Source organism: Triticum aestivum, chromosome 2D (genome assembly GCF_018294505.1).
Source record: "Triticum aestivum cultivar Chinese Spring chromosome 2D, IWGSC CS RefSeq v2.1, whole genome shotgun sequence".
In the NCBI taxonomy this organism is placed as follows: Eukaryota; Viridiplantae; Streptophyta; class Magnoliopsida; order Poales; family Poaceae; genus Triticum; species Triticum aestivum.
In genome coordinates this window covers 464,695,669-464,718,203 of record NC_057799.1, presented here as the reverse complement: position 1 = coordinate 464,718,203, position 22,535 = coordinate 464,695,669, and positions in this window count along the sequence as shown.

Here is a 22,535-nt window from a genome sequence, read left to right as displayed (position 1 = left end):
CTACTAAGTTCACACGTCCCCTAAAAAATAGGTTGACGTGTATGCAAGGCTTTGTCAACTTATTATAGTCAACACACGGTTCTCGCAGAAGTGGCCGTTGGATGTCTATCCAACAGATGTCGTGCTTCTTCTTCAATCTCGGATATTCTACCTTCGGCCGCCCAAAAACTGATTCCTCCCCCTGACATATGGGGCGCACCGTTTTGGAGGCTGACCTGTGGGCCTACTAAGTTGGCACGTACCAAGAGCTTTGTCAACTTAGTCAATATAAACGATTCAAGGTTCAGTGACTGTACGATGTCCATCCAACGGCCGTAGTGCTTGTTCAACCTCTGGTCTTCTTGCTCCAGCCGCCCGAAGCAGCGCCGGTCGTGCCGCCTGCTCCTGCCTCCCGTGGTCGGCTGTGCTGTCGCGGAGGCCTCACCGCCGCCATACTACTCCCACCGCTGGCCAGGCCGTCCCTCCACTCACCCACACCCCCTGTTATTCTGTGGAGACGGCAGCCTCACACCGCAGCCGAACTAGTGAACCCTTGTACTCCTCTCCGCGTGGGCATCCACTGCCGCGTCTTCCTCAGCTCCGCGTCGTCCCCTTCCTAGGCCTCGCCGTCGTCCACTGCCGTGGTGCTCTCGGCGCGGCGTGGTCAATGTGGTCAACGACCGACTTCCACCGGAAGAGTACTGTACGTGGAGAGGCTGACAGCTGGGTCCACGGCAGCCGCAAGGAAGTGCCTCCTTATTACGAGCAAAATAATTATTCCTCCACCTGACAGCAGGGACCCACTGGACGGGCCACTGTATTTCACGAAAAAAACATTTCCCCCCTGACTGCTGGGACCCACTGGACGGGCCATCGTATTTCGTGAAAAAAAACATTCCCCCCTGACTGCTGGGACCCACTGGACGGGCCACCGTATTTCGCGAAAAAAACGTTCCCCCCTCTGTCAGCTCGGACCCACTGGAAGTGCCTCCTTATTACGCACAAAAAATTGAATACTCCCCCTGCTAGATGGGACCCTCCTTGGTGGGAGGCTGACTTGTGGGCCTACTAAGTTGACGGGCACGGAGGACTTTGTCAACTTAGTCAATATGAACGATTCTAGCTCCAGTGGCCGTACGATGTCCATCCAACGGTTGTAGTGCTTCTTCAACCTCTGGTCTTCTTGCTCCAGCTGCCCAAAGCAGCGCCGGTCGTGTCGCATGCTCTTGCCTCCCGTGGTCGGCTGTGCTGCCGCGGAGGCCTCACCGCCCCTACTATTCCCACCGCTGGCCAGGCCCTGCGGCGACGGCAGCCTCACACCGCAGCCAAACCAGTGAACCCTCGTACTCCTCTCTGCGCGGGCTTCCACTGTCGCGTCTTCCCCGGCTCCGCGTCGTCCCCTTCCTAGGCCTCGCCGTCGTCCACCGCCCTGGTGCTCTCGGCGCGGCATGGTCAACGTGGTCAAGGAACGACTTCCATCGGACGTGGACTGTTTCGTGGAGAGGCTAACAGCTGGGTCCATGGCCGCAGCAAGGAAGTGCCTCCTTATTACGCGGAAAATAATGATTCCTCCACCTGACAGCAGGGACCCACCGGACGGGCCACCGTATTTCGCGAAAAAACATTTCCCCCTAACTGCTGGGACCTACCAGCGACATCTTCGCACGCAAGGAAGTGCGTCCATATTAAGGGCAAAAAAATGATTCGCGCCCTGACTGCTGGGACCCACCAGCTACATCTTCGCACGCCAGGAAGTGTGTCCGGGCAAAAAAAACAATTCGCCCCCTGACTGCCGGGACCCACCAGCTACATCTTCTCGCGCAAGGAAGTGCGTGACAGTCGGGAACCACCTGGTCGAAGTGTATGTAGCATTGTCATTCTGGTCGCGAACGTGTACGTACATACTGGTCAATGTAAAGGCGCGCACATGTCGTAGTAGAGGCGCGTACGTAGCATGTACACGTATGTACAGCGGCTAGTGTGCAAGAAAGAAAATACGGCCACGTACGTACATACGGGCAGGGTCTCGAACGCCTACTCGCGCATACGTACGGCCAGGGCTCATGTACATGGTTGGGTCGGAACGGAGAAACTGCATCGTCCTCGTGTTCATCGGGAGGCAACGGAATGCGTCGTGTTCATCGGGAGGCAACGGAACGCGTGGGAGCCAACCGGCTTGGACGGAATAGCCGATGGAAACGAGGCCTGGCATACCACCAAACAGAGGAAACGGCCTTGTGTTCGACCGGCCACGTTCGAAACGGGATCCTGTTCATCGGGAGGGGTCTGGCGTACCGCAAAACGGAGGAACCGGACTTGTCTTGGACCTCCTACACTCGAAACGGAGTCCTGTTGATCGGGAGGGGTGTGGCGTACCGCAAACGGACGAAACGGACTTGTGTTGGAGCGCTACGGTCGAAACGGGGGTCCTGTTCATCTTGAGGGGTGTGGCGTACCGCAAAACGGGACTCCACGGGATACTGTTCGTTTCCACCGTCGACCTCCTCCAGCCTCCACGGGCTACTGTTCATCAACCATCGACCTCCTCCAGCCTCCACCTGCGACTGTTCATCCATGGGCTCCTGTTCATCCAGCCTCCACCGCGCGCTACTCCACTAGCTACTGTTCAACCACCCCTCTCCTCGGGCTCCTGTTCAACCACCCCTCCATGGGCTACTATTCATCCACCCCTCCACCGTCTATTGCTCATCCAGTCCTCCATGGGGTCGTCCTATTCATCCAGCCCTCCACGGGGTCCTGTGCATCCAACCCCAGCCGGCTCGATCGATCGGGGTCCTGTTCATCCAAAGGCAACACCACGGGGTCCTGTTCATCCACCCCCACCGCTCACTATTCATCCAAACCCCGCCCCCCCCCCCCCCGCAACGCTCACTGTTCATCCAGAGGCAGCATCGATCGACTTTATTTAGCAGCAGTAGCGAAGGAATCGCTCGATCGGGTTCAGTTAACAGCCGTCGATCGATCGCTCGGGTTCTGTAACGCGTAGCCTTCAGTGAAATCGCTCGAGTTCAGTTAGAGCCCAACGCCTCGCTCGGGTTCAGTGAGAGCCCAACGCCTCACACACGCGCGCGTACGTGTACGAGAGAAACGCGCATCGCTCGGCCCCGACCACCCACCGTAACCGGGAACACCCTCGATATTTTCCTCGCCCTCGCTTCTACCATCGTTTTTTCCGTCGTGGACAGCCCAAAGAATGTCATGCAGCTGCGTCTCCGGCCTGCCTAGGACGAAAATCCCATTTTCTGTCATGATTTTTTGTCATAGAAGTGGGAGCCCACCACATCTATGATGATACCGGGTTTTGTCACAATTATCGTCATAGAAGTGTTATAAGTATGACAGAAAAAATCGTTCGGCCCAAAATGTCATGGATGTGTCTATTTTTGTAGTGATGCCTGTCGACGAACCTCCCAAACGCCGGCGTCAGAAGCGCCGACCTCGATCCGGCAAAAGGAAAAACAGCAACATTGTCACAGACGACGATGATAATCCGGACCAAGCCGATGACCCCACAGACCCAGCGTTGGAGCAGAACGTGCAAGAGGACGGCGAACACAGTCCGGGGATGTTGTCTGATCACAGCGATGCCGAAGATAGAAACTATCAACCTGTCTCCGAAGAGGAGATCAGTCTGGGCGACGACGAATTCGTCGTCCCAGAAGAACCCACTACAAGGGAAAACCTTATACACAGCATCTTAGCAGTAGCGCTGGATCAGGGCGCTACTACTACTTAGTAGTAGCGAGCTTAAATAAACTGCGCTACTACTACTACTTTAGCAGTAGCGAGTTCTGCTAAAGCACGCTGCTGCTATACTTGTGATAGACGCAGATGGCTAGCCCCACTTAGCAGTAGCGCGTATGCCTGACCAGCACTACTGCTACGTCCCTTAGCAGTAGCGCCTTTCTTTGAAACGCGCTACTACTTACATACCTTATCCTAGAGCGGTTCACTGCACCGGTACCCTCTCACTCACTCTCTCCCTCTCACTCGCTCTCGCCCGCGCCGAACCCGTCGTCCGCCGCCGCCGCACTGCTCGTCGCCGAGGTACTCCCTCCTCCCCATCCTCCTCCGGCCGCCCTCCTCCCACCGCCCCTCCCTCCTCCTCCTCCGGCCGCCCCCTCCCCCTCCACCCCCGCCCCTCCGTCCTCCTCCTCGGGCTGCCCCCTGCCCCTCCACTCCCGCCCCCTCCTCCTCCTCCGGCCGCCCCCTCCCCCTCCTCCCCCGCCCCTCCCTCCTCCGATCACACCAGCCTCCTCCCCCTCCTCCTCTCTCCTTCTTCCTCCTCCCTCCATCTTTTTTTCCTGTTTTTTACTATTGTATAATGTAGTTTTTACTGTTTTTAGTAAGTGTTTAAAATAATTAGTAAGTAAATTAATAAACTAGTTGAACTAGTTTGGTTTTAGTAAGAACAAGTTGAATTAATAGAAGTAATGTATTTTTAGTAAGAAAATTAATATAACTAGTTGAACTAGTTTATTTTTAGAAAGAACTAGTTTATTTCTATTTATAGTAAGTTTATTTTTATTAAGAACTAGTTGAATTAATAGAACTAGTTGAACATGTCACATTTGTTGTTATTTTTTGAGTTTAAGCAATTATTCCCGCATGAACGTCGATCGACGTCGGCTATGCCTATCCCGCATCCTCTTCGTCGATACCCGGCGTTCTCTAGGGTTTTAGTTGTATTAGTGATGTTTTATGTATGATACTATTCAAGATGTATTAGTGATAACTTATAGGGTTTTTGTTTTTGCAAAAATTGAGGAGCCCCTCCATCATCCCCACCGTCGTCCCCGTCACCGACCCCCTCCGACCTCGAGGTGAGACCAGCCAAATCTCCATGTCAATATGAGTCCTATAAGATATGATGTAGATAAAAACATGTATATCTTGTGTTGCTCAAATAGGATATGTGGTTGCCCAAGAGGCCGGTCATGTTTGCAGGTTACACCTCCGAGTGGCCTATATTTTGCCGGAGTGTTGATTAATTTCTGTTCCGGCAAATTTCAGGCGCTCGATATGTCCTGTTTTAGCAAAGGTCATGCCGGAATTTTCCGTGAATTTTGGCATGACTTGTGCTAGAATATGTAGGAAATATCGAGTGGCCTGGATTTTCTAGAAAGATAATTAAACGATATTTCGGGTTGACTTTAAGACTGTCGAGGCCGAAGAATCTTGACTGTTGTCGTGGGGGTCGTTTCTCCTTCTTCTTCGGGTGCTAGACCTTTGTTATGCACTAGGGGAAGGAGGAGTAACGACCATCACCGACGGTCACAAATGTCAGAGAGGAATCAGTGAGGGAGAGTATCCACCATATATGAGAGGACGAAGAATCCCGACTGTTGTCGTGGGGGTAGCTTCTCCTTCGTTCCCATGTGCTAGACAATTTGGTGTAATGCACTCGGGAACGAAAGGAGGAGCTACCATCACGAACGGTCGAATATATACACCACGTGAGCTGAGAGTTTTCAAGAAAAGACTCGACAGACCCATAGTCAACCCGTGATGAATAATAATGATCTAATTTAGTTTTCGTAGTACATATATTTAATTGTACAAGTTTAATCTTTGAATTATGAACATAGGAAATGTCGTCGGACGAAGAAGGTCCCGGGGAGTGCTCCTGGTGCGGCGACAACCGGGGTTTCTGCGACAGGCCTCACCTGGACGAAGGTCGGCGCTTCAGCATTAAGCTCGAGGAGGCCTTCGACTGTGAAACGGTACGCTACGACGCTAAGTGTTTTTTTCCTAATTAATCTCGACTTCTACTACTTCAACGTCTAATTTTCGTCTATTACAATTCGACTAGCTTATACCATGCCATTCAAGACACTATGTCTTGGAGAGGATGGGTTTTGAAGATCATGAGAGGAATGAAACAAAGAAAATTAACCTAAGGACCCATCATGGTATGGATTTTGAGGTAAATCTATACAATTCTGAGAGCGTATCCAATTTTGGTTGCCCGGGTTGGGAAGCACTTTGCAAGATGTATGATTTTCAAGAGGGTATGTTTGTCACCATGGATCTTGGTGATCCTGACATCAACCAAGACAATTTGGACATTTGGGTTCTTGTTGGTACGCTTCCAATTCTACCGCTATGTGAGTTCCTCAAACATAGTTATTAAGTAATGTATATTGTTTATTTCAAAATAGTTGACAGCTTATTTCCATTGATAGCTTATTTTCATTCTTCAAAGAGTGTGCGGAAGATGGTAGACAGAACCAACTACACCGATGGCTCTGAGTTAACTTATCAGGAGAAAAATCATCTGGTCGCATATTGTACTGAAATTGAGAATTACAATGCCTTTTATCGAACTCCTCCAAATTATGGTGAATACGTGCCACTAGTGCACGAGTTGAACCACGATAACTTCCGTGGAGATATCCTGGTAAGAATTTTTACTATTACAACATCCATGCATCTTTTGCATACTTCTAAAACTGAACTACATTGCTAACTACGAAGTTATTACTATGTTTTTCAACAGAAAATCCCGATGGATTGTGTGCCTCATTTGATGTATCAGAATGGTCGCCTTGATGTTTTGAACATACAGCCAGGTCGTCCTACGAATCTCACCTGTGCATACCGGATTTCTAAAAACGGTGAACACATGATAATCAAAGAATGAAAGAAATGTATGGACAATCGTAAGGAGGTTCTTGGAAGCAACATTGTGCGAAAGGCAAGAATTGGAGATAGGATAATCTCCATTCTCCATAATGGAGAGTCAGGGGCTATCTTGTTTTATGCTATTTTACCTAAGATAATATAGTAGGTCCTAAGAGAATGTAGTAGGTCCTATGAGGTATAATATGTTTATGAGAGTTGATGATGATGAGTAGTTGTGATTATGTCTAGTGACCAACTTGTATGTGATGTCTGATTGATGAAAATGATGATCATGAGGAGGTGTTATATGACAATGATGTATTATGATGATAAGTTGTTAATGATATGATGATGATGATATTTATTATATCATTGGGTGAAAGAACTGCGGATTAGTTTCAAGTGGATGTCCATCCACTTGAAACTAGTCCACGGTTCTTTCTCCCACTAATATAATAACTCATTATGATGTAAAAACATTCTCTAAATTGTTGCGGTATGAAAACTTGTATAAAGATGTATGAATACAATATGAAATAAAAAAACGGAATAATAGTAGTAGCGCGTGCCAGGAGAAGCGCTACTACTAATTACCAATAGCGCTCATAGTGGAACGTGCTGCTACTAAGTTGATATAGCGGTAGCATGGTCCAACCGACGCTACTGCTAACCTTTAGCTGCAGTGCCTTACAAGTAGCGCGGTTCCCCGCGCTACTGATAGGCTTTAATCACACTACTAGAAAAAAGGCTGTTAGTGGCGCAACAGGTTTTGCTATTAATGGCGCACTATAGGTGCGCCACTATTAACACGCCACTAGTAACAAATAGTAATGGCGCACCTCTAGTGCGCAATTAGTATACCAGATAATAGTGGCGCACCACATAGTGCGCCATTACTATGCCTAGAAGTGCGCCATTACTATCTGACTTAGTAATGGCGCACCACATAGAAGTGCGCCAATACTAACAATTTTTTTTCAGAATTTTGTTTTCAAATTTTTTTCAGAATTTTTTTTTCGTTTTTTTCTTAATCTCGGGTCACTATGGCTTAATCTCGGGTCAATATGCTTAATCTCAAGTCAAATCGCACTACGTGGTCAAACTTCCCGGAAGGTCACTGTAACACCCCGCATGTAACATGCCATATTTGTAACTCCGACTCTTGCCATTTCCGGCTATGTGTTATGATTTTCCGTCCGTTGTCGGGTTTTTGTCTTTCGTTTTGTATTTTGTAATGTCATGCATTTCATATCATGTCATCATGTGCATTGCATTTGCATACGTGTTCGTCTCATGCATCCGAGCATTTTCCCCGTTGTCCGTTTTGCAATTTGGCGCTCCTATCTCCTCCGGTGCACCCCTCTTGTTTTCTTTCGTGTGCGGGTGTCAAACTTTCTCGGAATGGACCGAGGCTTGTCAAGTGGCCTTAATACACTACCCGGAAACTACCGGTCAAGTTTCGTGCCATTTGGAGGTTGTTTGGTACTCCAACGGTTAACCGGGCATCCGCAAAGTCCATTTGAGTGTCCAGCAAACCCCCCCTCAAAACCAGCCCAAAACCAACCAAACTCTCTTCCATGCTCTAGTTCATTCGATCACGATCGTGTGGGCGAAAACCGCACCTCATTTGGAGCCTCCTAGCTCCCTCTACCTATAAATATGTGAGCATCCCGAAATAACATTCGCAGTCCCCGAAACCCTAAAAATCTCCTCTCCGTGGGCGGATGCGTCCAGCGCCGCCGGACGAAATCGCCACCGCGCCCGCAGCCAATCCGGGGCCGCCACGTGTCCCGCCGCGCCCGTACCGCGCCGGCCCGTCGGGGCCCGACCGTGGCCCTCCCGGCCCGCAGCTCCGCCGCCCGACGCCCGCGGGCTCCCGCGCCAGTGCCCCGCCGCCCCGCGCCTCCGCGCCGCCGCCATCGCCGGCGTGAAGCCCCGGCGCCCGTGCACGCCCGCGCCCCGCCGCCCGCCGGCGCGCCTCCCCTCCTCCTCCGGCGACCGCGCCCACCTCTCCGGCCGCTCCTCCTCCTCACCGCGGCCTCCCGCCGGCGAGCGCCATCGGAGCCCTCGAGCATCTTCCCCGATCAAGATCCGTTGACCGAGGTTGACCCCGAGCCCCTGATATTTTCCAAGTTTTTGCAATTTTCCCTTCATATGCCCATGTTCATCAGTGCATAACTTCTTGCATGTAGCTCTGATTCGCGCGTGTAATATGTCAAATTGTTCGTCTCGTGATGCACTTCATTTTGTTGAATTCCACCATGTTTATTAGAGGTCATATTGATGCCCAAAACTCTGTTGGAAGAGGGCTAGTTGCTGTTATCTGCTGGTTCTTATAAGAACTTGGAGATTTGTCATTTTTGTATCTTTAATTCTGTCCATCTTATGGGCATGAGCTCTACATGTGTTTTGAAGTATGCCATGCCATCTTTCCAAGGGTGTATGCCATGTATTTTCGTGATCTCAGTGGTGACTAGCACAAGCATGCAAAGTAGGCTCCGTAATGTTTCTGATTTCAGGGACTTGGTGATTTCTCTAAGTCTTTGTCTGCTGTTATTTTGTTACAGAGAGATCCATGCGTATTTTGGAGATGTTCAGTAAGGATGTTTTGTAGCTATTGTTGTAATTGATCCATTCCTGCCCTTGTTTGCAATTATGGAGTGCCATAGCATGTCTCAATATTGCTCTACTTTTGCTATAAAATATTTCTGGCAGATTCTTAACATGATATGCAAGTTTGCCAAGCTTATTGTAGTTGATCCATACATGCCATCTTGCTGTAGGTATGCTTGGTTTGTCATGCATTGCTCTGTAGTGAGTGCATCAAGCTCAAAAGGAGGCCTACATATTATTGTTTCTGCCATGCTCTGTTTTCTGCTAAGTCTGAAACCTGATAACGAAACTTGCTATGTTCACATGCTTGCCATCATATCTTCTGGTACTTTTTGGCTTATGGTCAGTAAGGGACTTTTGTCATATGTTTGTAGTAGAACACTTCCATGCCAAGTTTTGCCATGTTTAGTTCCTGTAGAATGTTGATTTCGTGCTCTGAACATGGCTACCTGATGCTGTGTTCTGCCATGTCCAGTTTTTCACTAAGTCTGTGATCCTGTTATCTTTTGCACTTTTGCCATGCTTGTTTCAGCTTGATATGTTGTCATTTAGCCGTAGCTCAGTGTTCATCTTTTGTCAAGCATCTCCTGTAGACTACTTTCATATGCTTTGTTGCTATGTTGGAGTGATGTAGCATTGTTGCTTGTTGCATTTTAAGTGCTATCTGCTGTTAATCGCAGATTCGTGTCATTCTTGTTTTGCTTCCCATTTACAAACCGTGCATCTGTTTCCGGTGATCTTTATATCGATTTCGACCAAAATCATCTCATCTTTCCAGTGGCATGCTTGGTTTACCAAGTTACTGCCTTGTTCATCATTTTTCCTTCCGGAGCACGCATATCATATCTCGCATATCATACATGTTTTGCATCATGTTGCTTGTGCATTCCTCATGATTGATTGTGGTTCAGTTGCTTGTGTTCTTGTCTTGGATAGAGCCTGGAGACGAGTTCGTGAACGAGGAACCTGTCGAGTACGCTTACGAGGATCAAGCTTTCGACAACTTTGAGAACCTTGCAGGCAAGATGACCATCCCTCGAAATCACTTCTATCTTTGCTTTGCTAGTTGTTCGCTCTATTGCCATGCTGCGCTACCTATCACTTGCTAAATCATGTCTCCCATATTGCAATGTCAGCCTCTAACCATCCTTTCCTAGCAAACCGTTGTTTGGCTAAGTTACCGCTTTTGCTCAGCCCCTCTTATAGCATTGCTAGTTGCAGGTGAAGTTGAAGTTTGTTCCATGTTGGAACATGGATATGTTGGGATATCACAATATCTCTTATTTAATTAATGCATCTATATATTTGGTAAAGGGTGGAAGGCTCGGCCTTATGCCTGGTGTTTTGTTCCACTCTTGCCGCCCTAGTTATTGTTATACCGGGATTATGTTCCTTGAGTTGCGTTCCTTATGCGGTCGGGTGATTTATGGGACCCCCTTGACAGTTCGCCTTGAATAAAACTCCTCCAGCAAGGCCCAACCTTGGTTTTACCATTTGCTACCTAAGCCTTTTCCCCCGGGTTTTCGCGAGCCCGAGGGTCATCTTTATTTAAACCCCCCCCCCCCGGGCCAGTCCTCCTTCGAGTGTTGGTCCGAACTGAGTAGACTGCGGGGCCCCCTCCTGGAAACTCGAGGTCTGGTTTTACTCGTAGGATGTCTCATCCAGTGTGCCCTGAGAACGAGATATGTGCAGCTCCTATCGGGATTTGTGGGCGCATCGGGCGGCTTTGCTGGTCTTGTTTTACCATTGTCGAAATGTCTTGTAAACCGGGATTCCGAGACTGATCGGGTCTTTTCGGGAGAAGGTTTATCCTTCGTTGACCGTGAGAGCTTATGATGGGCTAAGTTGGGACACCCCTGCAGGGTATTGTCTTTCGAAAGTCGTGCCCGCGGTTATGAGGCAGATGGGAATTTGTTAATGTCCGGTTGTAGAGAACTTGTCACTTGACCCAATTAAAATACATCAACTGCGTGTGTGGCCGTGATGGTCTCTTCTCGGCGGAGTTCGGGAAGTGAACACGGTCTGAGTTATGTATGACGTAAGTAGGAGTTCAGGATCACTTCTTAGTCATTGCTAGATGACGTCCGTTCCTCTGCTTCTCTCCTCGCTCTCATTTGCGCATGTTAGCCACCATATATGCTTATTGCCGCTGCAGCTCCACCTTTTACACCTTCCTTTCCTATAAGCTTAAATAGTCTTGATCTCGCGGGTGTGAGATTGCTGAGTCCTCGTGACTCACAGATTCTACCAAAACAGTTGCAGGTGCCGACGATGCCAGTGCAGATGATGGGGTCGATCTCAAGTGGGAGTTCGACGAGGAACGTGGTCGTTACTATGTGTCTTTTCCTGATGATCAGCAGTGGTGCCCAGTTGGGACGATCGGGGATCTAGCATTTGGGGTTGTCTTATTTTCATCTGGATTTTGACCGTAGTCGGTCTATATGTTTGTATTTCGGATGATGTATGAATTATATTTATGTATTGTGTGAAGTGGCGATTGTAAGCCAACTCTTTATCCCATTCTTGTTCATTACATGGGATTGTGTGAAGATGACCCTTCTTGCGACAAAACCACTATGCGGTTATGCCTCTAAGTCGTGCCTCGACACATGGGAGATATAGCCGCATCGTGGGCGTTACAAGTTGGTAATCAGAGCCATCCCCGACTTAGGAGCCCCCTGCTTGATCGAATCGCTGGCGTTGTTGAGTCTAGAACAAAAATGTTTTGAGTCTTAGGATTATATATATCGGAGAGTAGGATTCTTTTTACTCCTCAGTCCCTTCGTCGCTCTGGTGAGGTCTCCTGACATAGAAGTTTTGACTATTCTCTCCTCCAATTTCACAAAAAAAAATTAGGATAACGCGGGTATCTTGGAATCGTTCCGATGGTTTTGTGACGAGAACATTGTTCTTGGTGCCTCTTGTCATTTAGGGGTTGTGGCAGTGTCCCGGGGAGTTGAGCTCCGAGGTGTTGTCGTCACAATTTTATCGTTGCAGTTCTGGAATACCTGAGTTTCGCCGACATCGAAATCTCTATTATGCAGTTGTTGGTGAGATCACCTCGACGCCACCCAGTACTGGGGCGGGAGTTCGGGAGTATTGCCATAACTTGTATAACGGATGTTTTTCGAAGGTTGAGGTAAACGATTTCCGAAGGTTTCTTGGTTATGTGTTGACGGATGGATACAGCTGGATCTAGGGATTGCTAGTTTGGGTGATATATATTTTGTGTCCCCTGTATCCCCTACACCAGATTGCATAACCAGAAAGTTTCGGGAGTTTATAAGTGGGAATTCAAGTAGCCTTAGGATATCTTTCCGACAAACGCATGATATGAGATTGGGGTTCGACGTCTAGTGGTCCGCCTGTATACGGTTGATTTTACAGTGGTCTCGTAGTGTCTTAAAGAGTCCATGGCTATGCCGACTCGGGGACGCTTCGTATGTCATGTGCACAGCCTTGTACATGATGGTGTTGTACGATTGAGCCCGTGTGGGCCCCACCACGAAAACTTCGGACGAAATATCTATCATATGTTTGTTCCGGCTTATTCTGCAAGCCAATACTTGTTTTGTTTTGTATTGTGGTATTCGAGTTGCTTCGAAATCATATGTTGATTCCATATCTTTTTCAAGTGGCTTCTCAACTTAATGGAAGTGTGATGATTTACTATGGAATTCATTCGTTCATCCTCGTTCGAATGTTTATTGTGAAGACTATATGTTGCAATTTCTATCCGTTGATTCTACTTATCTATTTGTCTTTCAAGATGCTAACGGATGTCACCCTCCTCTTCAGGATGGCTCCGCCAACGCGTCAGAATCCGGATCGCAATGAAGGGAGTCAAGCGAACCCTCCGCCACCACCTCCGCCTCCGGAGGCATGGCAAGCTATCATGGCAGCCACCAACGACAATGCTCAGATGATTCTGCAACTCTTGCAAGAACGTACTCAAGGGCAAGGCAATCAAGGCAATCAAGGTCAGGGCAACAATCAGTTTCACTTCGCTACACTCAACCAGTTTCTCGCAAATCAGCCCAAGTCTTTCAGCTACTGTGCCGAGGCCACGGATGCCGATGATTGGCTCGTGGACATCAACAAGCATTTTGAATGTAGCAATGTCAGGCCTGAGGACTATGTCAAGTTCGCTTCTTTCCAGCTCAAGGACCAAGCTGCTGATTGGTATCAACAATACAAAGATTCCAGAGGAGGTCGTGTGATCACTTGGACTGACTATTGTCGGGACTTCAAAGCGCACCACATTCCACAAAGTGTTGTTGAGAGCAAGCGTGAGGAGTTCCGCAATCTCAAGCAAGGCAACATGTCTGTGTATCAGTACAACATCCAGTTTCAGAAACTTGCTCGCTTCGCTAAACAAGACGTTCCTGATGAAAAGAGCATGATCTATCACATCAGAGGTGGCCTTAAAGAGGATCTACAGTTAGCTCTCGTTCTTATTTTGGAGATGTTCAGTAAGGATGTTTTGTAGCTATTGTTGTCATTGATCCATTCCTGCCCTTGTTTGCAATTATGGAGTGTCATAGCATGTCTCAATCTTGCTCTACTTTTGCTATAAAATATTTCTGGCAGATTCTTAACATGATATGCAATTTTGCCAAGCTTATTGTAGTTGATCCATACATGCTATGCTTTTGTTCTTGCCATGGTTAGCTTCATAAACATGCCATCTTGCTGTCGGTATGATTGGTTTGTCATGAATTGCTCTGTAGTGAGTGCATCAAGCTCACAAAGAGGCCTACATATTATTGTTTCTGCCATGCTCTGTTTTCTGCTAAGTCTGAAACCTGATAACGAAACTTGCTATGTTCACATGCTTGCCATCATATATTATGGTCCTGTTTGGCTTATGGTCAGTAAGGGACATTTGTCATATGCTTTTAGTAGAACAATTCCATGCTAAGTTTTGCCATTTTCAGTTCCTGTAGCATGTTGATTTCGTGATCTGAACATGGCTACCTGATGCTGTTTTCTGCCATGTCCAGTTTTTCACCAAGTCTGTGATCCTGTTATCTTTTGCACTTTTGCCATGCTTGTTTCAGCTTGATATGTTCTGATCTAGCCGTAGCTCAGTGTTCATCTTTTGTCAAGCATCTCCTGTAGACTACTTTCATATGCTTCGTTGCTATCTTGGAGTGATGTAGCATTGTTGCTTGTTGCATTTTAAGTGCTATCATGCTGTTAATCGTAGATTCGTGTCATTCTTGTTTTGCTTGCCATTTGCAAACCGTGCATCCGTTTCCGGTGATCTTTATATCGATTTCGACCGAAATCATCTCATCTTTCTAGTGGCATGCTTGGTTTGCCAAGTTACTGCCTTGTTCATCATTTTTCCTTCCGGAGCACGCATATGCATCACATATCATATGTTGCATATCATGCATGTTTTGCATCATGTTGCTTGTGCATTCCTCGTGATTGATTGTGGTTCCGTTGCTTGTGTTCTTGTCTTGGGTAGAGCCGGGAGATGAGTTCATGAACGAGGAACCTGTCGAGTACGCTTACGAGGATCAAGCTTTCGACAACTCTGAGAACCTTGCAGGCAAGATGACCACCCCTCGAAATCACTTCTATGTTTGCTTTGCTAGTTGTTCGCTCTATTGCCATGCTGCGCTACCTATCACTTGCTAAATCATGTCTCCCATATTGCCATGTCAGCCTCTAACCATCCTTTCCTAGAAAACCATTGTTTGGCTAAGTTACCGCTTTTGCTCAGCCCCTCTTATAGCGTTGCTAGTTGCAGGTGAAGTTGAAGTTTGTTCCATGTTGGAACATGGATATGTTGGGATATCACAATATCTCTTATTTAATTAATGCATCTATATATTTGGTAAAGGGTGGAAGGCTCGGCCTTATGCCTGGTGTTTTGTTCCACTCTTGCCGCCCTAGTTATTGTTATACCGGGATTATGTTCCTTGAGTTGCGTTCCTTACGCGGTCGGGTGATTTATGGGACCCCCTTGACAGTTCGCCTTGAATAAAACTCCTCCAGCAAGGCCCAACCTTGGTTTTACCATTTGCTACCTAAGCCTTTTCCCCCGGGTTTTCGTGAGCCCGAGGGTCATCTTTATTTTAACCCCCCCCCCCCCCGGCCAGTGCTCCTTCGAGTGTTGGTCCGAACTGAGTAGACTGCTGGGCCCCCTCCTGGAAACTCGAGGTCTGGTTTTTACTCGTAGGATGTCTCATCCGGTGTGCCCTGAGAACGAGATATGTGCAGCTCCTATCGGGATTTGTCGGCGCATCGGGCGGCTTTGCTGGTCTTGTTTTTCCATTGTCGAAATGTCTTGTAAACCGGGATTCCGAGACTGATCGGGTCTTTCCGGGAGAAGGTTTATCCTTCGTTGACCGTGAGAGCTTATGATGGGCTAAGTTGGGACACCCCTGCAGGGTATTATCTTTCGAAAGCCGTGCCCGCGGTTATGAGGCAGATGGGAATTTGTTAATGTCCGGTTGTAGAGAACTTGTCACTTGACCCAATTAAAATACATCAACTGCGTGTGTAGCCGTGATGGTCTCTTCTCGGCGGAGTCCGGGAAGTGAACACGGTCTAAGTTATGTATGACGTAAGTAGGAGTTCAGGATCACTTCTTGGTCATTGCTAGATGACGTCCGTTCCTTTGCTTCTCTCCTCGCTCTCATTTGCGCATGTTAGCCACCATATATGCTTATTGCCGCTGCAGCTCCACCTTTTACACCTTCCTTTCCTATAAGCTTAAATAGTCTTGATCTCGCGGGTGTGAGATTGCTGAGTCCTCGTGACTCACAGATTCTACCAAAACAGTTGCAGGTGCGGACGATGCTAGTGCAGATGATGGGGTCAATCTCAAGTGGGAGTTCGACGAGGAACGTGGTCGTTACTATGTGTCTTTTCCTGATGATCAGTAGTGGTGCCCAGTTGGGACGATCGGGGATCTAGCATTTGGGGTTGTCTTATTTTCATCTGGATTTTGACCGTAGTCGGTCTATATGTTTGTATTTCGGATGATGTATGAATTATATTTATGTATTGTGTGAAGTGGCGATTGTAAGCCAACTCTTTATCCCATTCTTGTTCATTACATGGGATTGTGTGAAGATGACCCTTCTTGCGACAAAACCACTATGCGGTTATGCCTCTAAGTCGTGCCTCGACACATGGGAGATATAGCCGCATCGTGGGCGTTACAAGTTGGTAATCAGAGCCATCCCCGACTTAGGAGCCCCCTGTTTGATCGAATCGCTGGCGTTGTTGAGTCTAGAACAAAAATGTTTTGAGTCTTAGGATTATATATATCGGAGAGTAGGATTCTTTTTACTCCTCAGTCCCTTCGTCGCTCTGGTGAGGTCTCCTGACGTAGAAGTTTTGACTATTCTCTCCTCCAATTTCACAAAAAAAAATTAGGATCACGCGAGTATCTTGGAATCGTTCCGATGGTTTTGTGACGAGGACATTGTTCTTGGTGCCTCTTGTCATTTAGGGGTTGTGGCAGTGTCCCGGGGAGTTGAGCTTAGAGGTGTTGTCGTCACAATTTTATCGTTGCAGTTCTGGAATACATGAGTTTCGCCGACATCGAAATCTCTTTTATGCAGTTGTTGGTGAGATCACCTCGATGCCACCCTGTACTGGGGTGGGAGTTATGCCTCTAAGTTGTGCCTCGACACGTGGGAGATATAGCCGCATCGTGGGCGTTACAGTCACCCATCCTCACACTACTCCAGCCCAAGCACGCTTAACTTTAGAGTTCTATCCAACCCCAGCGCCAGCTCACTTAATAGGCACTTGTTGATATATCAATCATATCAATCTTATTAAACCTTGTTGATGTCTAGGACTTTGTTCATGTTCATGAGTGTGATGAAATTTTAAAAAATATGTCAAACTTCCCGGTCATATTACGTATCACATTTTGAACATTTTTCCAAAAAAAATTTGAAACCAATTTTTTTTCTGTTACTAGTGGCGCACCTAGCAAATGGTGCGCCATTACTAAGTTTGAAATTTTTTCCATTTCCCCCTCTAGATCTTAAAAGCCCAATATCTTTTATTCTGTTAGGTTTTTGGGGATTCTAAAAATCTTCAACTGGGTCCCCCCGTTGAATTCGGATGTAACTTTTCGAGTAGATGATTTTTCATATAAAAAAAATTTTAATCCGAGTTCGTATGCAAAAGTTATGCCCATTTTACTAAATTCCAGAGAGATTTTGCAAATAAAGTCCAAATTCATATTTGTAAATTTTCCCAACAACTAGACCACATATCACATGGGAAACTTATTTTCTTTTATTTTTTTGACATTTCCATCATTTTCTTTTATTTTTTAAAAAACTAAAAAGGCGGTCGGGGGGGGTGCATTTGGTGAAATTTTTCCAACTTAGTAATGGCGCACCTTCACAAAGTGCGCCATTACTATGTGTACGACTTGGTCAAACCTTGGTCAAAGTTAGTAATGGCGCACTTTGCATAGGTGCGCCATTACTAAGTTTGACATAGTAATGGCGCACCTATGCAGAGTGCGCCATTACTAAGTTTGACCAAAGTTTGACCCAGTCATACACATAGTTATGGCGCACTATGTAAAGGTGCGCCATTACTATGTCAACTTAGTAATGGCGCACCTATACAAAGTGCGCCATTGCTATGTCTATGACTGGGTCAAACCTTGGTCAAACTTCGTAATGGCACACTTTTCACCTGGTGCGCCATTACTGTTTTGGTTACTAATGGCGCACCTACACATGGTGCGCCACTGCTATATAGCAGTGGCGCACCACACGTATAGTGCGCCATTAATGTCCATATTAGCTATAGCCGTTTTTCTAGTAGTGACACACGCTACTGCTAGGGTTTTCCCTAGTAGTGACCATTAGAACAAGAACGCCTCCATCCAAGGCTTATCGCCACCGCAAGGAGCCTGAAAAGCAGAAGCAGCGGCTTAAAGCCGCACAGGATATGCTCAATGACAGATGGAACGAAGTGCTAGACGCTGAGGAAAAATACGACGGTAATCGCCAAACAAAGAGCTATCCTAAACGTAAGTTGCTGCCCGAATTCGACACGAGGCTACTCCGCCTATACCGCCGAAAAACAATACGGCCGACAGGCCGGACCGACCACCTCGTGGTCGAGACAGGGCGGCTAGCAATGCCGCACACAAGGCCGCACCCCCTCCCCATAAAGGGAGGTTGCGGCTCAAGACCAGAAACACGACCTACGTGAGGACCTGGACAAAAAGGCTGGCAAAACGAAGTCCATCTATGGATCCAGGGAACGTGCTCCTACATGGGACCACGAGTATCAAACCAAATACGCCGGTCATTTACCAGTTCGGAACCAATACTGAACATCACAACCGTCGGACCCATGCCACGACACAGCCAGATACAGGGATGCCGCACACCCCTTGTGCTTCACTGATGAGGTACTAGAACACGACTTTCCAGAAGGGTTTAAACCCGTAAACATCGAGGCATATGACGGAACGACGGACCCTGCGGTTTGGATAGAAGACTTTATTCTTCACATCCACATGGCTCGCGGAGATGATCTCCACGCCATCAAATACTTACCCCTCAAGCTAAAAGGACCAGCTCGGCACTGGCTGAAAAGCCTCCCCGAAAACTCCATCGGAAGCTGGGAAGAACTTGAGGACGCTTTCCGGGCCAATTTCCAAGGGACCTATGTCCGGCCCCCGGATGCAGACGATCTAAGTCACATAATCCAACAACCCGGAGAATCAGCCCCTAAGCTTTGGAACCGGTTTCTCACTAAGAAGAACCAAATCGTCGACTGTCCGGACGCCGAAGCCTTAGCGGCCTTCAAACACAGTGTCCGGGATGAATGGCTAGCCAGACACCTTGGCTAGGAAAAGCCAAGGACAATGGCCGCCTTAACTACACTCATGACCCGCTTTTGCGCGGGCGAGGACAGCTGGTTAGCCCGTAGCAGCACCAGTGATCCCGGCACATCTGAGGTCAGGGATGGCAATGGAAAACCACGACGCAACAAAAATAAACGTCGGAACAATGAAGAAAGCCCAGACAATACAACGGTAAACGTCGGATTCAGGGGCCCTAGAGCCGGTCAACGGAAGAAGTTGTTTAAAGGCAACAAAGACGGTCCATCCAACCTGGATAAAATTCTAGACAGGCCCAGCCAGATACACGACACTCCTGATAAACCAGCCAATCATACCAATAGAGAATGTTGGGTCTTCAAGCAGGCCGGCAAACTCAACGCCGAACACAAAGGGAAGGGACCTCAGAGTGAAGATGAGGATGAACCTCGCCAGCCGAACACAGGGGGGACAGAAGAAATTTCCACCAGAGATCAAAACAGTGAACATGATCTATGTCACTCATATCCCAAAGTGGGAGCACGAACGCGCACTCTGAGATGTCTATGTCGTTGAGCCCGTTGCCCCCAAATTCAACCCATGGTCGGCCTGTCCGATCATCTTTGATCGCAGGGATCATCCGACTAGTATCCATCACGGGGGTTCGGCTGCCCTAGTGCTCGACCCCATAATCGGCGGATACCACCTCACTCGAGTCCTCATGGACGGCGGCAGCAGTCTCAATCTGATATATCAGGACACTGTCCGCAAGATGGGGATAGACCCGTCAAGAATCAAGCTAAGCAGCACTACCTTTAAAGGAGTTATACCGGGCATGGAAGCCCGCTGCATGGGCTCTCTAACATTGGATGTTGTATTCGGTTCTCCCGACAACTTTCAAAGCAAAGAACTAATCTTCGACATAGCTCCGCTCTGAAGTGGCTATCATGCACTACTCGGAAGAATGGCCTTCGCCAGTTTTAATGCAGTCCCGCATTATGCTTATCTAAAACTCAAATGCCTGGACCACATGGCGTCATTACGGTCAGCAGAAATACGGAGCGCTCTCTTCGTACAGAAGAATACACGGCGGCTCTAGCAGTCGAAGCACAAAACAGCCTATTCAAGCCAAGCAGCTCATCAGTCCTTAAGACTGCAGACACAGCTAAACTTGTCCGGCGCACACCTCAGTGTGGCAGCTCAGATAAACCTGAGCTCGATTAGCAGCTACGCCCCCACTGACCGCCCTATAAGGAGATAGCACACGTGCCATGTATACATAAATATACAATCAAAATTCCTTGGGTGGCGCCGGGGGGCACACTGCACACAAAAAGTCCATAGTTCGGCTCGACCCTATTCGGACTCCAGAAGTTATATTTCACGATTCATTAAAACAAATCATCTTTACTTACGGCCACACCAGATTCTTTTACCTGGCTTTTCCTTTTTTACAGATGGCCATCACACTATACCCTTCAAGAACACTTCACAACGGAGAAAAAGGCGCATACGTGCAGCAGGGCCCCGCATTAAGGTTTCTTTTTTAGATTACGACCCTGTGTAAACCTTTTTTATGTCTTTTTGTTTTATACTTTCCTGGCATGTAAAATGTCCAAGAAAGATATTGGCATTACCTGTAAATATACGGCTCACCGTACTAAAGTGGTTGTTATAAGAAGCATCTTGGTTCGTATTGTGTTTTGAGATTTATCCTCTCACCACCTGCGCTCTTTCCCCACGCCGGGTTGCCATACGTGCCTCGATACCAGGGTCTATCACCAGGGGCTGTATTCAGCCCGGTGTATATTGAAAAGCCCGGACACCTATAGGGAGTGTTCGGCGTCGCGAGTTTGGCCTTATATGCATCATCTCTGAATCATGTCTTTGCTCAATACTTGGGTTGCCCGGCTCCTGTGCTTACTACCTTATGTTCCGCTATATCGGCTAGGGTAGTAAAGGGAGAACTACTGCGATTGTGTCGTGGCTCATCTAGATGAACACCTCAGTAGAGAAAGCTGAAAACTGACTGTCATGATGCGGCAAGAGCTGGTCAACCACTCGATGACTCATCGGAATCTTCGCGATTCCCTCCGTGTTAAATATAGGATTGTCCTTCAGGTCACGTATGTAAACGCACCATATTCGGATAACCGCGGACATACTAGGGGCTATATAGTAGCCCCACCGTCAAACTCCTATGGCTAAGTGAAAGTGTTAAAGCTCTATAGTCTGATTGCCTAGTTCTCCGCACTAACACCTCCTTAATGGACCAAGACGTTGGGTCAAGTGTGATCAACTGCTTTTCCGAACACCCTCGCGTTATACGCTAGGGGGCTGAAGCCGACGACTGCAAACTTTCAGATTGTATATATATAAAAAAGACGGCCACACAGGAGGCACAAAAACTTTTCGGGCAAAAAGTATAAAAACATAGCCTCAAATATATCATAATATTGTTATTACAATTTTGATACACTTTACTCGAACATAATATCTTTCGAGCACTGACCCTCTATCAAGCGGGCACCTTCTAGGACATCTTCAAAGTAATGTTCTGTCATGTTAGGGTCCTTGCCTTCGGGCGGATTCTGCGCTGCAATATCGGTGGCCTTCATCTTTGCCCAATACGTTTTGACACGAGCAAGGGCCATCCGTGCACCTTCTATGCACGTTGATCGCTTAACAGCGTCGATACACGGCACCGCATCAATAAGTTACCGTACCAAACTGAAATAACTATTTGGAATGGGCTCAGTCGGCCACAGTCGGGCTATGACGTCCTTCATGGCAGCTCCGGACATCTTGTGGAGCTCGGCCAATTGGGCCATTTGTTCATTCAACAGCGTACGCTTTGGCGTGTCAAATTGCGACAAGAATAGTTTTTCTGTCGCATGTCCTTCTTGTGCGTGGAAAAACTAATTCGCATCGGCAACACTCTTCGGCAGGTCCATAAAGGCGTTTGGAGAACTCCAGAGTTGATTAAGCGGAGCATACTTCGGATCGCTAAACTTAGTTTGCAATAAAAAGGGCTTACCAGCCGCGATCTCCACAGCTTGTCAGATCTCCTCTCGAGCTGCTCTAGACTCAGACCGGGCCTCCTTCGCCTCTTGTATGGCTTTGTCAAGATCAGCAACTTTGGCTTTGTTATCTTTTTCAAGAACTTGGCATCGGCTAGTGGCATCATTCAGTTCAGTGCCATAGAAGATATTCTCTCCTCGCACAGACGCCGAGCAGTCTGCTCGGCCTTTATTCGGCAGCTACCTTTTCGGCAGCTGCATTACTAATCCTGGCTTGCTCCTTGGCCCGGGCAAGTTCATCCCGAAGGGTCTCAACTGCGGCAGCACTATCTGCAGTTATGCATATACAAATTTTCGGTATCACGCTCATTTCATAATGCTAGCTTGTACTGAGTGCCCCAGAGACATACCTTGCGCCTCGTCGAGCCGCCTGTTAATAAGCGTGATGT